This window comes from Tetranychus urticae, unplaced genomic scaffold (genome assembly GCF_039701765.1).
Source record: "Tetranychus urticae isolate SD_2017Ah unplaced genomic scaffold, NJAU_TeUrti_SD_1.0 Scaffold_5, whole genome shotgun sequence".
NCBI classification, from domain to species: domain Eukaryota; kingdom Metazoa; phylum Arthropoda; class Arachnida; order Trombidiformes; family Tetranychidae; genus Tetranychus; species Tetranychus urticae.
Window position 1 is genome coordinate 355,501 of NW_028315837.1, and position 10,000 is coordinate 365,500.

The 10,000-nt window shown below is 43.8% G+C and overlaps 2 non-coding genes and 1 pseudogene across 2 annotated transcripts in view; all 3 read right to left on the minus strand.

The window, feature by feature from the left end:
• The window catches only part of LOC149092826 (large subunit ribosomal RNA), a 4,168-nt gene extending 3,119 nt beyond the window's left edge, over positions 1-1,049 (minus strand). Inside the window, exon 1 of the ribosomal RNA XR_016200594.1 lies at positions 1-1,049. This exon is cut by the window's left edge and continues 3,119 nt beyond it. This is a non-coding gene — a ribosomal RNA (large subunit ribosomal RNA).
• A 476-nt stretch (positions 1,050-1,525) lies between these two features.
• Positions 1,526-1,680, minus strand: LOC149092827 (5.8S ribosomal RNA). The gene has a single exon (XR_016200627.1). It is a non-coding gene; the product is annotated as a 5.8S ribosomal RNA (ribosomal RNA).
• Positions 1,681-2,175: 495 nt separating this feature from the next.
• Positions 2,176-2,986, minus strand: LOC149092828 (small subunit ribosomal RNA; annotated as a pseudogene; the record flags this gene model as incomplete).
• Positions 2,987-10,000: the final 7,014 nt, after the last annotated feature.

Genomic DNA, 10,000 nt, shown 5'->3' on the forward strand with positions numbered 1-10,000 from the left:
TCCTTGGTCCGTGTTTCAAGACGGGTCGGATAGAGTACCGATCTACTGACCACAGAATCACTAGGTTAACGTAAGCTTGCCACTTTTACCAACAAACCACCAAAAGCCAGCCAATCCATGAGTTGTTTCAACACCAGGTGAAGAAACAGACATCATCAACGAAAGACTAGTCGGATTCGTCAGAGCAGATGACAAGCATTGTTGACCCTGCATAAGCAGAGATTCATCTCCAATGTGACTGTGGTAACAGTTGCCAACACTAGCTCACAGGCTAAGTCTAACAACGCAAGGAATATTAGTAGCTGTGAAAACTAAATGCTGATTAGGTGTGTGTTTAGTACACCTTGCTGTTATCACTTGAACAAGAGTTTTGCACTCTCCTTCACATTGGTCGTGGTTTGAGCACGAGAGTTGAGAAAATGCACTCCTCATGCACATATTGCACTCCTCCTATCAATACCAAGATCCAAGGGCAGGCTAAAAGTTACCCCTTAACCTACTGATCTTGGAACGCTGTAAAGCATTCTTAGCACTGAATAGAAAAAGGCAACAATACACAAGAGGAGCTGAGTTCTCCTCTCAGCTACACTTCGTGGTTCTATCCGTTTCTCTACAAGCGGTTTCACGTCCTTTTGAACTCTCTCTTCAAAGTACTTTGCAACTTTCCCTCACGGTACTTGTTTGCTATCGATATTACCATCGTATTTAGTCTTAGGAGGAGTTTACCTCCTAATTTGGATTGCACTCTCAAGCAATCTGACTCTATCCGCGACTAAAGCCAGTAATCGATATTCCATTAACCAAGATCTGCCACCGGCCTAGAACCGTCTCTGGGAAGAGGGCCCTTGTCAGAGGGACTTGCAGATTTAGTTGAAATAATCGTGACTCTAGCCATTACGCAGCACCGCTTTCCACCTTTCAATGGAAAACCTTTGCGCCGGACTCATCCCTTTTCACTCGCCGTTACTCAGGGAATCTCATTTGATTTCTTTTCCTCCGCTGAATTATATGCTTAAATTCGGCGGGTAACCTCACCTGATCTGAGATCAAAAATATTGATTAAGTTGATTAATGTTTATTTGTGTTGTTTGCAAGCAAGCAACGTAAATCTACTTTAATGTTTGCACAAATTTTGCCTTTGCATTACTTCTTAGGTCTGCTTTAACAGAATGAAATAGCTACTATTTGTACGATTTATACAAGTGCAAGAAGATTCATCAGTTAACAGGTTAGTTGATCACCATAGTTATCTGCAATACGACTTTAGCGTCGTCAGATAGGCGACTAACCTTAGAATCTCATGCTAGTATCTATTCATATATACTGCTTGCAGAGATGAAATATGCATTGTACACAAAATTTATCATGTGAAACAAGTAGATTTGAGATTCTCCTTACTAAATTGCAACGAATTGCAATTAAGAAAAGGAATAAAACATCAAGATTCATGCATATAAATATACAATCCTCTCAAAACAATGCATATATGGTAGTATGCAAGTGTTTTGTTGATTATTTTACATCTCAACTCTCAGACAGATGTGACCTCGGAAAAGACCCGAAAGCCGCAATGTGCGTTGGAAGCTCAAGTGCTCGGCGTGTCCTGCAATTCGCACCGATTATCGTAGCTAGCTACGTTCTTCATCGATTGGTAATTCGAGTGATCCACCGCTTGAAGATGTATCTTTGCCACCGTGGGACTTTTAATAAGTATCCTAAATCTGCATTGAGAGGGTTTGAAAACAATTGTATGCAGTTTATAAAAACCATAGTTGTCTTTACTTAGTTAGGCGAAGAAGTGTAAAACTTCCTTCTTTAAACCTTGCCGTCAGCATAAGCTGAAGACTTGATCAGGTACCAAGTATGTAGCAAGACAGGCTTTTCATTATAAACTACAATTGTTTTGCAAAAGAAATTATGGCTATCGTTAGATAACCCTCACTCTTTGTTGCATTGGATAATGAAAGATGGATGTATGAATGAACGAATGTAATGCAAATTAGAATCATGTTGCAATGGCTAAATGTTTGCAATAAACATTCACAATTGCGACTCTAATGCAAATACAATTCAATTGCATTCACCATATTAGCATCTACAATATCACTATGCAGAGTGTTTGATTGTTTGAAGGTTGTATTTCTCTTATAATAAGAGGGTAATACGTTAATGATCCTTCCGCAGGTTCACCTACGGAAACCTTGTTACGACTTTTACTTCCTCTAAATGATCAAGTTTGAACATCTTTCCAGCACAATCCGACCACTAGTTTCCCAATGGTCTGGATTGACCAGTCCGAAGTCCTCACTAAATCATTCAATCGGTAGTAGCGACGGGCGGTGTGTACAAAGGGCAGGGACGTAATCAACGCAAGCTAATGACTCACGCTTACTGGGAATTCCTCGTTCATGGGCAATAATTACAATGCCCAATCCCCATCACGAAATGGGTTCAAGCGGTTACCCACTCCTTTCGGAGCAGGAAACAGTATGCACGATGACCACTTCAGTGTAGCACGCGTGCGGCCCCGGACATCTAAGGGCATCACAGACCTGTTATTGCTCTGTTTCGTGCGGCTGCGAGCGCCGCTTGTCCCTCTAAGAAGTCCTTACAGTGCTACAGCATCCTTACCCTAGCCAATTCTGTAGGCTAATAGCAGCAGAGCCCTCAACAGCCGAAACCATCAAGAGATACTACCACCCACAGGTTGACTAAGGGGGAGTACTGCAGTGTAAACTGCAAGTCTATTTAGTAGGCTAGAGTCTCGTTCGTTATCGGAATTAACCAGACAAATCACTCCACCAACTAAGAACGGCCATGCACCACCACCCACTGAATCAAGAAAGAGCTCTCAATCTGTCAATCCTCTCAGTGTCCGGGCCGGGTGAGTTTTCCCGTGTTGAGTCAAATTAAGCCGCAAGCTCCACTCCTGGTGGTGCCCTTCCGTCAATTCCTTTAAGTTTCAGCTTTGCAACCATACTTCCCCCGGAACCCAAAAACTTTGGTTTCCCGGAAGCTTCCATTCGAGTCATGAAATTAGTTACTCAGAATGATCGCTGGTTGGCATCGTTTATGGTTAGAACTAGGGCGGTATCTGATCGCCTTCGAACCTCTAACTTTCGTTCTTGATTAATGAAAACATTCTTGGCAAATGCTTTCGCTGTAGTTTGTCTTGCGACGGTCCAAGAATTTCACCTCTAGCGCCGCAATACAAATGCCCCCGTCTGTCCCTCTTAATCATTACCTTGGATTCTTAAGACCAACAAAATAGAACCAAGGTCCTATTCCATTATTCCATGCAAGATCATTCAAGTTAAGGTAGTGGTACGCATCATATAGATGGTTGACCATACCGTTTTTAGGCACCTCTTTCGAGGTTTTGGACGCCTGCTTTGAGCACTCTGATTTTTTCAAGGTAAAAGTCTCGATCGCTTGAATCAACACTCGGTAAAGAGCATTGATAGCAAATATCGAGCAATTTTCTGTCTAAACACTATGAATGTAACCACCAGGAAAGAGGAATGAAGGTTCAAGCAAGCATCCGTAGACACAAGCAAGAAACCTAACATCACCATCTAACCCTTTAATCAGTGGACCCCATAGGTTCGACTGAAATCCAACTACGAGCTTTTTAACCGCAGCAACTTTAATATACGCTATTGGAGCTGGAATTACCGCGGCTGCTGGCACCAGACTTGCCCTCCAATAGATCCTCGTTAAAGGATTTAAATTGTACTCATTCCAATTACGGGGCCTCAATAGAGTCCCGTATTGTTATTTTTCGTCACTACATCCCCGTACTGGGATTGTGTAATTTGCGCGCCTGCTGCCTTCCTTAGATGTGGTAGCCGTTTCTCAGGCTCCCTCTCCGGAATCGAACCCTCACTTGCAATTTGGACTCCGAAGAGTAAACATCTCCTGTTTTTTCTTTATTTTGTGCCAAATTTTTCTAAGTTTTTCTCTTATTATTGCGTCATTTCCTTGAAATTGCGTCATTTTAGGGGAAATTCTGTTCAATTTTCTTCTTTTTTCATCCCCCATTTCCGTTTCTGTTTGAAACTTTTTCTAAAAGTTTTGAGATTTCGTCATCTTTCATCTTCATCTTCTGCTCCCTCCACCAGGTAGCGCCGCTTTCATCTGCTCCCGCGTTTTCTGCGCAACTGTGGAACTCCTTTTGGTCCTGCCCCTTAGCAACCAGACAGGAGCGCCACCTTTTCAGCCGATTCTCGGCTTAAGAACTAAAAGGGGAAAATAGTCTTCTTTCCCCCTTCTTATCAGCCAATAAGATTTCTGCTGAGGGAAATCAATTTCTTTCCCCCTCTTGCGTAATCTTGCAAATCGGGGCAAGTCAAGATGACTCCCCCACCATCCCCCAATCGGAACACTCAGGCCCGCTCTCCTGTCAACACAAGACAGAAGACTACCCAATCAGGACTGACCTCGACCACCAATGCCACCGGATCCCAAGGAAACCTTTTGAACCCATCAGGAAGCGAATCTGACTCTGCCCCCGGACAACAAGAACTCCCACAGGTCCAAAGATATAGATCGACAGCTGAACGGATCCAAGAGGCCGAGAGAAACGTGTCGAACCCATCCTGGAAACCATCCAAGTCCTCCTACACCGAACTTCTTTTGCTTACTAGAGCAATATATGATAAGTTCCAGACACTCGCTGATACTTATGAACAGGCTCAACAGGAACTGCAATGGTATGCAAACTTTGATTCAATGACCAAGACGACCATTGAAGGAATTGAAGCACGCCTTGAAGCCAAACTAACAGCTCGCTTCGAAGAGCTTATCAGCCAACAGCAATGTCACCATCAGCCTCTTGAAACCATCCAACGACCACCAAAACAGCCTAAGCCACCAACTTTTGCACAGATTGCTGCTTCTCGACCTCGACCAAAACCTGCACCAATTCAACAGCAAGAGTCTCCTCTTATCTTAGCACCACGTGAAAATACGACTGCAAATGTCGTTGATCTCGTATGTGATGATCTTGATGTTGGCTTCACAAGAGTCAACAGAGTAAGAAAGACTAAGCAAGGCAACCTCTTAGTAGTAGCAGGATCTAGCACCGATAAAGAGACACTTAAAGAACGGCTTCTCTCTTCCAACTTAGCATCAAAATATACCATTCGCGACCCCAAAAAACGATTACCACGTCTTTTAATCACCGACATATCACCTATGCTCGCCAACGACTCTGACTTGCTCAAGGAAATTCACCAACAAAACGCCCACATTAACTCCAAATTCACCTTAGACGTCTTCACTGCACAATGCAAGATTGTTTTCCATCCACGTCCTGACCGCTTCGGTAATAAGTCTGTTGTCGTGGAAGTACCACCAAATCTCCGTACCGCCTTATTATCAGCTCCATTATACACTAAATGGCAAGTTTTGCCAATTAGTGATTATATCTTAGTCACCCGCTGCTACCGATGCCAAGGACTTGGTCACAAAACAGGCCAATGTAAACAGCAGCATAACACGTGCTCTCACTGCGCCACTGATGGTCATGACCATAAGACTTGCCCCAGCAAAAACGACGCTACCACCGCCAAATGTGCAAATTGTACCCGCCATAATTTGCTACCTGGAGCCCGACAGGTAGATACTAAGCACTCGGCTTTATCCAGCACTTGTCCAGAGCTCCGTCACTACAAAGAGACGATTTTTAACTCCACCAACTATGGATTCTAGTCTTTTAAATCATCATCATATCGCCCAACTCAACTGCAATAACAGCACTGCCTGTACTCTGCATTTGTCATCACTGGCAGTTGATAGAAAATGGGACGTGTTGTTGTTGCAGGAACCGCCATGCCGAAGGAATACACCAAAACCCTTCGGTTCTTTCCGTCTCTTTTATCCAACACTGCACGGCAATACAAGTCCAAGAGCTATCATAGTGGTCACCAATCCCTCGCTCTCGGTCTTTTTCCATCAGCAATTGTCCGATGCTTATACCACGGTAGCGACTATCACGTTTCCATCTGGTCCAGTCACCTTTATTTCACAATATCATCCCGTCAAGCCTAGAGCCAATAGGCCTAACACCGCCTTTTTAGATAAACTACGAGATATCATCATTACATTACCCAACCACAAGCTAATCATCGGAATGGACTGCAACGCCTATTCACCAGCCTGGGGCTCTCCTATCGAAGATAGGAATGGGGCAAGCATATGTGACTTTATCTCTTCTCACCATCTTTCGCTCTTAAATGATGGCATTACACCAACATTCTTAACTGATCGTGGATCATCTTATATTGACATAACTTTAACAAGTCATAACATCATCGATGACATCACCGGCTGGTCCGTTTTCAACGAACACTCACTCAGCGACCATCAAATTATTTTAACCTCTTTTGGGTCTTTACATGCACCACGTATTAATCATGCACCACCAAGTTTTAACACCAAACGCGCTAACTGGCCGCTTTTAGAAGATAAAGTCACAAATTTTAAACGTAACTTTGACTCCGCCATTGCATCAGCATCATCACCTGCAGACATAGAGTCCATCACCGATGACTATTTTAACACCATCAAAGACATATTGAACTCCTGTATTCCTCGCAAACGAGTTTTCTCGGGATCCAAACCTTGGTGGACCCGTGAGCTGACGGAAGCCAGGAAGGAACTCAAGCGATTGAGACGAGCAGCGAATCGCTCAAGATCTCATGACTCTCCACAATACATCGCTTTTAAACACCATCTTTCGATATACAAGACTTCACTTCTTAAAGCAAAGACTGGGTGGTTTCGAGAACTGTGCTCTCAGTCATCTGACAATCCATGGGATAAAGTTTGGCGGATCTTTAATTCCCATAAGAGAGCCAAAGCCCCACTCAAACCACTGCTTAAGCCAGATGGAACATATACCTGTGACGAGGCAGATACATATTCATATCTTTTAAACAATTATTTTCCGGACGATAATTCATCACATGACTCCCCTTATTTAAGAGAAGTCCGTGCCACATCGCTTTTAACGCCCTCTACACGTAATGACCCACCTTTCACCACTGACGAAGTCGAAGTAATCATCAAGTCACTTAAAACCAAGAAGGCTCCTGGTTTTGACGGAGTCACAGCCGTCATACTTCGCAAACTATCAGCGGTATTGCTATCATCTTTCACCGAGCTTTTTAACAAATGTCTCTTTTACGGTTGTTTTCCCGCAAAATTTAAGACAGCCTGTGTCGTTTTTATCCCCAAACCTGGAGGGGAACTCAAAGAGTCTCATAAAGCATACCGCCCCATCTGCCTCCTCCCTACCATAGGGAAAGTTCTGGACAAACTTTTAATCAATCGCATCTTAGCCCATATGAGCATATCAGCACCACCTTTTAACCCGCAACAATATGGATTCGTGTCCGGCAAATCAACAACTGACGCCGTTTTAAATGCCATTAACATTGTTCAACAGTACCGACAACGTGGCTGGTCGGTACTTCTGATATCGCTGGATATATCTGGAGCCTTTGACAATGTTAAATGGCCAATCATCCTGGATCTACTGAAACAAAGAGAAACTCCACAAAACTTATATAAACTGACCCAAAGCTATTTATCGCGAAGAGAAGCCCGGGCCCAGACGGCAAACTGCTTGATTACGCATATCGTAAAACAAGGCGCAATGCAAGGCAGCCCAACTGGGCCCTATCACTGGAACCTGATCCAGGATGAGCTTTTAAACTTACCCAGACCTGGTCATGTCTTCCTCCAAGCCTACGCTGATGACACTCTCGTGATTGCATGTGGAGCAAAGCCAGAGGTTGCCTGTGAAAGAGCACAAATCATGTTAAAATCACTGGAACAAGCCGCATATAAATATTCACTTACTTTTAACGCAGCAAAGACGCAAACCATCATGTTAGGACGAGGCACGGAACTGGAAACCCGTCCAACCATAATTTTTAACGACCATCCATTGACATATTCCAACACCATCAAATATCTTGGCATCATCATAGACCGTCATCTTTACTTTTACGACCACATTACATATATCACCAATAAGGCACGACAGGCAATCTTTGGCTTTACGCGTATATCTGGAAATAACTTCGGGCCTCCACAACGTACGCTGCGACTCTACTGGAATGCTGCTATTGAACCAGCCATAACTTATGGTTCAGCTATATGGCATCAGCAAGCTGCAAAGGAAAAGAATGTCTTTAAATTACGACAAGTCCAGCGATACGCAAACATTGCAATGACGAGAGCTTACCGTACCATCTCACATGAAGCTGTACAGGTACTGGCGGGTACAATGCCACTCATTCACCGTATTCAGCAACTAGCAGCCCATTACTTTTTAACTCGTCCACCAGACTCGTACCCATTCGTACCAAGACCATTGCTTTTAAACCATCCACTCACTGATGATTTTAAGCAAGAAATACGAGCCATCCTCATAGACAACTGGCAGCATACCTGGAATGAAAGCACAAAAGGAAGACATACTTTTAAGTACTTCCCGTCAATATTAGATAGAATGGAATTTATGCACTTACTCTTTAACCATGACACGACCCAATTCTTCTCTGGCCACGGCGATTTTAGAACGTACCTCCATCGTTTTAATCTAGCCGCAGACTCATCGTGTTTTAACTGCAATGTTGCTGAATCGGTCGACCATATTGTAAATAGCTGCCCATTATATATTATTCCACGCACTGAATTATACACCAGGCTTTTACCGGATGATCCACCAGATGACCTTTTAACTCTATATACAACCGCTTTTAAAGACCTTTTCACGTATCTTGGCAAAATTATGATTATCAGGAAGCAGCACCACCTGGAACGACGTCATCAGCTGGCTTCGATCACGCATTCACCATAAAGTGAAAAAGGGGCCCCCTCACCGTATGGTGAGGGGACCCCAGGACATTTTAACAGGTGTCCAGCCTGTTCCCAGCTCTCGTTCATTGGCAGTTTACGCATGGCAAACTTTCGGCCTAAAGTGAAAAAGGGGCCCCCCCACCGTACGGTGAGGGGACCCCAGGACATTTTAACAGGTGCCCAGCCTGTTCCCAGCTCTCGTTTCTAGTTTTTAGTCTGTCTAGTTTTTACATTCGCGGTTGATTCATATTTGAATATGTCTGCACCACTAACCATTTAGATAATTCATGTCTGCACCACTGCCCTTTTAGCAATTCATGCCTGCACCACTACCCTTTTAGTAATTCATGCCTGCACCACTGCCCATTGGGCCCCATTAATTTTATTCAACTTTGACTTTTACATCAAAGTAGATACTGCCCCAGTCATACCACCTTAACTTGATGACCTATGACCTGACATGGCAAGTCAAGACCTAAGGTGTGTTTTTAATATCATAGACTTTCATCTTAGATATTTCAGAGCTGTCATGCACCACTACCAATCATGTTTTAACGTTGCCATTAATCCATGATTTTAGGTCTCTCGAGAGTCACGAACTCTCTTAAGTCTCAGCCGCCGCCTCTGCAAAAAACTGGCAGCTTGCACTCAAAGGGCAAGGTAGTTGAGTGCTAGGGGCGCGATAATTTCCCCTATTATGTCCCTAATATATATGAGCTTCCAGTGGGCGTGGTTCCCACGCCACAACCCACAACAGGATCCTACCCCTTCCATGCCTGACCCAAGATATGTATGCTGTGGGAACCCTTGCGGGAACATACATACTCAAGCCAGACACTTCCGGAATAGAACCCCTAGGCTCATATATATTATTTTAACGCTCCTCGCGGAGTTTCCACTGACTAATGTGCTACGTTGGACATTTCTTCCCATATAGGGTTTAGGGCGGTGTGTATTACACAAGAACTGTAAAGTTAATCCATCTGTGTTCTGTGTTTTTATCGTCTTTTTACATGACTTTTACCTAGCAATCTTTTCAGATGCTGTGCTCGTGCCTTGCCCAGCACGCGAGTATTTGCTACGATCTGCCTCCACCGAGTGGTCAAGGACTTTTTAAACGGACATGCGC